The sequence below is a fragment of the Cibotium barometz genome, chromosome 18, assembly GCF_041138505.1.
Source record: "Cibotium barometz isolate CiBa-2024 chromosome 18, ASM4113850v1, whole genome shotgun sequence".
NCBI lineage: Eukaryota > Viridiplantae > Streptophyta > Polypodiopsida > Cyatheales > Cibotiaceae > Cibotium > Cibotium barometz.
The window spans coordinates 23,598,789-23,606,200 of record NC_141063.1 but is presented as its reverse complement, the minus strand read 5'-3'; the positions used below and the strand labels follow the sequence as shown (position 1 = coordinate 23,606,200).

General features: G+C 42.5%; 1 pseudogene across 4 annotated transcripts; it reads right to left on the bottom strand.

Annotated features, from left to right (window-relative positions):
* Positions 1–2,056: 2,056 nt before the first annotated feature.
* On the bottom strand, positions 2,057–6,772 carry LOC147629091 (zinc finger CCCH domain-containing protein 30 pseudogene; annotated as a pseudogene). Of its 4 annotated transcripts, XR_015267887.1 has the most exons (5): positions 6,542–6,765; positions 5,957–6,093; positions 5,745–5,860; positions 5,442–5,498; positions 2,057–5,334 (listed from the first exon to the last, which is right to left on the bottom strand). The product of XR_015267887.1 is annotated as a zinc finger CCCH domain-containing protein 30 pseudogene, transcript variant X2 (transcript). The 4 variants fall into 4 exon arrangements; XR_015267888.1 differs by lacking the exons at positions 5,745–5,860; positions 5,957–6,093 and having other exon boundaries at positions 6,542–6,705; XR_015267889.1 differs by lacking the exons at positions 5,745–5,860; positions 6,542–6,765 and having other exon boundaries at positions 5,957–6,033.
* Positions 6,773–7,412: the final 640 nt, after the last annotated feature.

Below are 7,412 nucleotides of genomic sequence, written 5' to 3'. Positions count from 1 at the left end.
ATATATAGAGAGAGAGAGAGAGAGTGTGTGTGTGTGTGTGTGTGTTATATTTGATATCAGGGATATTACTTAGGATGAATGTAGCAAGGAGATCATTTTCGTTCGTTTATGGTGATGGACAAGATATTGAAGATAAATGTTTTAGACGTTTGCTATAATTTAGGTATTATTATTTTCCAAGATTTATTTAATATTCAGGGCTAAATTGTAGACCCTCCATTTTGGGAAGGCCAAGCAACAGCTTCTCTAATTATCGAATTGTTAGAGAGCACTGGTGTTTTACGGTATATATACAAACTTTCTTTTTATGTAGCTTTTGTGTTTTGTTTAATTAATTTATATTTTTATTGAAACATTCATTTGCAATAGGAAATATCTTCACTTTTTAGAACCCAGATTATTGTTCGGTTTGTATGGTCGAGACAGTTACGACGAGAGCTTTGAACTCCTAAGAATTTACAATCTACGATTGTGGAAGGTTGCAGATCAGCTTCATGTACGTATAATGTTTGTGGATTATGAAAATCCTGATAAGTTAGATTTTCGGTGCATATGCACTGAACAATAGAGAATTTTTTTATTTGATGTTTACAAGCATGTTCAAACGCTGTTCGCCTCAAATATTAATCCACCAAATGAGTTTTATAAGCTTTTATCTTTATCCAACTTTTTTCTACGAGAGTTATATTTTCAATGCTAATATTTTTTATGGCATACATTTTGCCAAATGGAGGCACGGAATATAGGTTACCAAGGAGAGAGAATCCTATTGTCCGAAGATTGTTTTGAGGTTGTGTTCATGTGTGTTAAGATACTCATCATTTTATGGGTTTGTAATGCTACAAGCTTCTATATGGATATATATGGCAATCACGATGTTTTTATATATTAGCTTGGCATGTTGAGAGCAATGTATACATATATGTATGAGTGTGACCAATATCTATGGATATTATGGATGCGTGCACATACACATATTTACATGTGTGATGTGACATGCACATGCATTCATAGGCACGCACACTTACACATATCTTCCAATTGTGGCATGTATGGTTTCAATGGATTTCACATACACGTACATATACATACATACGTACATCTTTATGCGTGTTTGTGTGTAACTCGATGTGCCTAGCTTCTAAAAGAAAAGGAAGAGTTATTTTACACATATATCTTTTGCATGTACCTAAATGCAAAATGCTTCTTGCCCGTCAAAAACGAGACAACCTCCATCCAAAGTTTGTATAGATCACCATCAAAGCTCTTATACAATGACCGAATGCCATCAGTTTGTAATCAAGTTTGCAAGCAGTAATATTGTTTACTCTTCACTTCTATCTGCAATTCAATGCTTTGTGTTGTGATGATCATGCTTCTGATATTGTGTAGTATTACACTGCAGAGATGAGAGAGGGAAGGGGAGCTAAGATGGTGTAATGGCCTAGGAGGGACTAGGTCGATGAAGGAAACCAAGCGCTCAAGGGGGCTGCAAGCCTAACACCTAGCTATGCAGCTTTCGGTGGGGGAGAGAGAGAGAGAGAGAGAGAGAGCATGGCTAGTTTCTGGAGAAGGTGGAAGAAGAAGTCGCAAAAGGGAGAAAATGAGGGCCTGAAAGGAAAAGGCTGCATAGCAATGCCATGGGAGGGAGCTTCGACGCGGGAAGCAGATCTCAAGTCTTTAAGTGCGAGGGAGTTTGGCAGGAGTCTGGTCTCACAAGTTGGCTATTTGAAAGCACCAAGTATGGACAACCAGTGTGTGGCTTCATACGGGTGCCCTAGTACCCAAATGGTGGCGGTAAGCTGCTTTTCCCTATGAGGATGGCAGAAGCGGCTGATGATGCCTACACCGCACCCATATGAGGAGACCCTCTTAGCCATGCACTAGCTGCACTATGTATTATAGCAACCATCATGCAAAACAGCATTACGAAGTGGCTCCATACATAAATTTCAATGTCTTTTACATAGGAGTAAGAAGCCACTTAATACCCCAGAAAATAAATGGCAAACCCCCAGAAAATAGATGGCATACAGTATCAAAAGATTGACAGTGATTAAAATATGATAATAATGACTTTTATACAACCATACATAATTAAGGGCCGTACATGATTTAACCAGCAAAGACCTCCCAGGCACTAATAGCTTGAAGTTACCTGTATTATAGAGGCAGTTTGACTTCTGGTTAAAATAAAAAATATTCACAATATCCCCAGTGTGACTAAAGAAAACTAATCCAAAATCCTGCTTAAATGTCCACCTGCCTGGTACCAGTCCACTGAGCAAAAGAGAATGTACAGGTAAAACCTACTGAGAAACATCTACAATCATACTGGATACCCTCCATAGACACTAACATTTAGTAGCTTTTGATGTCAAGTTAAATGTAACAGAGGAAACCTGTTGCAATGCTCATTCCATATGATAAGAGAGCCAGCTCTGCTTCAGCTACCCAACCATCAAAGGAGCCACAACACTAGGCTGATCCTTGCAAGGTTTATACTCCTAACTGGAATTACAATCCAGAAAAGTTAACTTGAAGAAATACCATTCACCCATTGGTGAATCTTGCAAAAAGGACTGCTCACATTTGTCCCACTAGTGAATCAAAAAGCCAAAACAAGCCTTATTACTTCTGTTTTTAATAAAAGCCTCCAGCAGCGGCTGTGAATCCAATTGCAGATCCTTTCCGCATGCATTTGTCGTAATCCCTAGGTAAGATATGGCCCACAGTTGGTTTTCCAACCCTGGACAGAGCTATTTTATCAGGGTGCCTTACAGCACCAGTCAAGTCACGAATTTCTGCTCCAAACAACAATCCAATCCAAGGCTGGAGAAGACAAATCAAAAAAATTAACCTTGAGAGAGGGGGAGAGAAGGGGGGGATCATATCCTAGCACCCCACCAACATAACACTCAAAAACTGGTCATCAAGCAACAATCTGATCCAAGTGCATGTTTTCCATCCAAGATCCAAGAACAGAATGGTCCGCAGCATCTCTGTGGCCACTAGCAGAACCATCTTCAATATCAGCATCCTGAGGCCGCTCCTGAACCCATGACAAATCCGGCTCCTCAGATCCTCTAAACCCAAATGAGGCAGACTTTCTAAATTTGGACAGATCATCTCTCTGCACACCCCATTCTGGCTTTCCAGTGGGAGAGCCCCAATCAGACAATGACAAGCCTGCTCCTAAATCTCGAGAACTGTGACTTCTCTTGTCCTGTTGTGCAAAGGCTGCTCGTGCTGCTACCACTGAAGGAGATAAAGAAACCCCACTACTACTCTGGCTATCAAGATCCAACACTCCAAGAGCAGACATGCGGCCAAGGGAACCAAGGCTAAAAGATGGTGTCTGCCGCGGAGAACCTTGCAACCGGGACTCCAGACCTGCCTGTTGCAGTTGCAACTGCATTTGATCTGGCACTGATGAAAACACTTGAGAGTTTATTTGGGCCTGGAACTGGTTTTGCAACTGGGACTGTATTTGTGAAGATTTGTGTGATTGCATGTGTGTTTCCATTTGAGACATCAATGGTGAATCATGCACCATAGATCTGGGAGAAGACAGCATCTCTAATGCAAATAACTCCTCGTGGTTGGTAGGTGCAACGGTCAACCCCAAACTCCTGTATTTTCCTACTCGAGAAGATGTGGTTCCACATGCAGATGCTGCAACAGTGGCATTTAACCGGGCTCGAGTGGAGAGAGCTTGAGATGAAAGGGAAGCAAACTCACTCACTAACTTCCCATCAAACTCTGATTCCCTTCCAAAGTCCTCTAAAGATATATCTCGGGCATTCAAAGCAGCTCTCAGCCTACTTGCTTGCAAACTAACTCCTGGAAGATGTAAAGCAGGCACACTGGATGGTGACCAAGCTCCAGCACGAGAATTAGCAGGAGAAGACGAGGGAGACATGGGGGGTGTTGCAAGGTTTACCTGTGTGGGGTTGTGAGCAGGATTTAATGAGAAAAATGGGCTCATCAAAGCTGCTGATGATGGAGAACCTGGGGCAAGGGGTGGGCTCATTCCAGCCATATCCAAAGAAGAAGAGGTTCTTGGAGACGGGATGGTAGAACCAGTAGAAATGTACAATGGCCGAAGCTCTTCAGTTGTGTGGGCAAAAAAGCAAACTCTTCTATTGCAGCCAGTGCCATCTTTACAGAGACGGGTTCGATATTGAGCAGGATGCAGCCAGCATTCAAACACTCCATGCGCATACTCGCATGCATCACCTCGCCTGCAGGCACCCTTCCTAAATTCTGGGCAGGGAACACAGCTGTAATGGTACCTTCTTGGATCTCTTCTTCGAGCATTTTCCCCGGGATGTACAAATGGACACTCAGTCCAATCATGTGAATATGCCCTTGAGCAAGGGCGAATTTTGAAAGAGAACATACGGAACTCATCTGTTGTGTATATGCTGTTCTTTATGTCAGGAATGGTCGGATCAATATGCCATTCCTTGGCCTTTTCATTGCCCTCTCCAAAGACCTTGATTGCAGCTGTATCCAGTGCTCTGGGAGAGGAGGAAGGTGAGGGGGAAGACAAGGGAGACTGCCCAGATGCCCCTGGTGATGATAAAGAAGATGATGACATGGCAAAGGTTAAAGCTCCTCCATCCACCACAGCATCCAATCCAAAGAAACCATCTTCCCCATCTTCAACAAACAGAGAGATACCAGACCCCAGTCCTTCAGACAGATCCATTTGTGTCACCTGCACTGATTTTGCTGCTTTCAGTACAGACTCCAATGCTGTTTTCACATGTTTAAGTCTGGGGAAACTTGCAATCACATCTGCAGGCCGTCTCCCTTGAGCATCAAGAACATTCAAGTCAGCCCCAAAATCAAGTAGGAGATTAACCGTCTGTACTGCGCAGGCAGAACTGCCAGCAGCAGCACAATGCAAAGCCGTACTGCCATCACTGCCACACTTCATGTTAATGTTTCCAGGAGAATCAGAGAGGTTTAGAATGTACTTGAGAACATCCACACTTCCGTACAAGGCTGCAATCATGGACGGAGTCCTCTGTTCCAACACCATGTGAGCTGTCCCATTCTGCCTGCCATACCAACTTCCCACCCCATCTACCTTCGCTTTGCCCTCTTTGACAGCCTGCTGGAAACCCTCCAAGTCATTGTTAGCAGCCAATTCTAACAAGTAGGCGATGGAATCACTAGCCTCTGCTTCCAGAGTTTCTGTCTTGCTAGCTGGACTAGAACTTGGGTCTCCACAAGAAGTGGGTAGCCCTCCATCCTGGCATTTGCTACCAGGGTTTGTATTTGCCTGTTCCGGCACTCCACACATTCTTCCTTTTCAGTTTGTTACTGCTTTTTGAAACACAAGCGAGACAAGTCGTAAGAAACAGAGCAGGTGACACTTGTCTGAAGGGAACCATATCATACAACAGAATTTTATGTCAATATATACATACCTTCGTTAGTTTGGAGTGACTCCAAGTTTACAAATTGTACAAAATATATATACATGTCTGAAGGGAACCATATCATACAACAGAATTTTATGTCAATATATACATACCTTCGTTAGTCCAAGTTTACAAATTGTACAAAATATATATACATGCATAAGTAGGTTCATGCATACACATACGTGAGATATGATATCGATATACCTATATATGAGTGTGTAGCATATGCAAATATGTGTCTGTACACATGTCATGCTTGTGCAAGTGTTTGTATGTGTGTCATACATAGACACAAGAATCACATACATTGGTATATGCGCATACATGTATTTGACATATATGGAGATAATGTGTATGCGCATAGGCTGTTAACAGACTTCTGTCCATCCTATAATCTTCTCCACCATGGCATGCAAGGACACCTGCGGTGCTATGAACAAGGGAAATGAGTTCTACAAGCAGAGCAGCCCAAGGGTTCTCATATCCGTAGTGTAAGAAATAACTACATACACATATACCTGTGCACAATGATCCTTCTTACTGGCTTCCTAATCAGGTCGACCTTCTGTCTTTCAATTGCACTTGCTGATCCACGCCTTGTATTGAAGAGTTCTTTCTACTGTGTATTTTCGTGATCCTTTTTCTTGCCTTTCTTCTGCCTTGTGAGGGCGACGCCTGTATTAGCTCGGTAAAGCATTGCAACTGGGAAGCCTTATTTTTTGCTAATTATAGAAATGGGATTTCATGAGAATGTGTCTAAACCCCCTTAACATACACACACTATCATGTGAAGATAGTCTCCTCCGATTTCGGTGAACATGGACAGAGAAAAGCCCCCCCTAAGAAAAAGAAAAAAACCTAAAAACAAAAAACGAAAAGAAAAACATTGAAATGGAGGGAAAACGCTACGATTTCTGTCGATCCGGGTGTCGATCGCCAAGAATGAAGCCCCGCTATGCAACAGATTTGAAGCAAGAGGTCGACAAAGGTCATAGGAATCCACAGGCATGGAAATTTTAGGGTTTTGGTTAGCCTTTCCGTCAATGCTAGGGTTGGGGTTAGTGCTGGGTCAGGATTAGCAGAAAGAAGAACAGAAAACCAACCTGAAAGCTATCGCGAAGCTGATGATCGTTCGTAAAGATGAAGCTTCTTCTTGCTGACTAAGGCGAGTCCTAGCTTTCTTTCTGTTCCTGCTGCTGCTTCTGGCTATGGCTATGGCTAAACCGCAGAGCTGTTCTTTTTCTTTTGATCTTGTGTGTGTTGTCCTAACGTCCTGCAACGAAGACGAGTTTTCTCTTAAACTCACAATCTGAATGAAATGAAACTCAAATTCATGGCACGGTCCACCTGACACAAAAGAAAAACGAGGCGCTTCCGCCGTCTGCCGGCCGCTAATTCTACCGGGGCGTCAGCCTAGTTTACCGGCGTGGTCAACCTCGCCCCGTTATTTTTTTTTTAAGTTTTCCTTCCAAAAAAAAGGTTTAATAATTATTGTTCTCGTAAATCTAACCCTTTACTTGCTTGCTTTAGTACATTAAAATTGAGAGGGGCACAATTGTCGTGCCGCCCATCTCGGAATCCTCCCATTTTTTGTAAGCTATACAAACAATTCAATTAATTTTGAGAAAATTCAATAATTCTTTATCCAAAAAACATTATTTTTCTATATGAGTGGTGCCCTTTTAAAATCCAATCCTTATCCTTCCTTAATTTTGTTGTATCTGCTCAAAAACAAGAGGCCTCCCCTATATATGTTCTCTATTTTTCAGGAGGGTGCATTTGTGTGTGTTGTGTGTGCAACATGTCGTCCGTTGTGTAGCCCCTAGGTATCGAACCCGACGGTTCTACCAGTTGAGCTACACGCCCATTGGCATATTCACTATAACTCTATATTATAAAAAGGAAGAGTTTCACGAGGCTACTATGTGGCAGGAATTGGGAGGCTCGCGCACACAGTTTAGAGGTTCAAGAAGG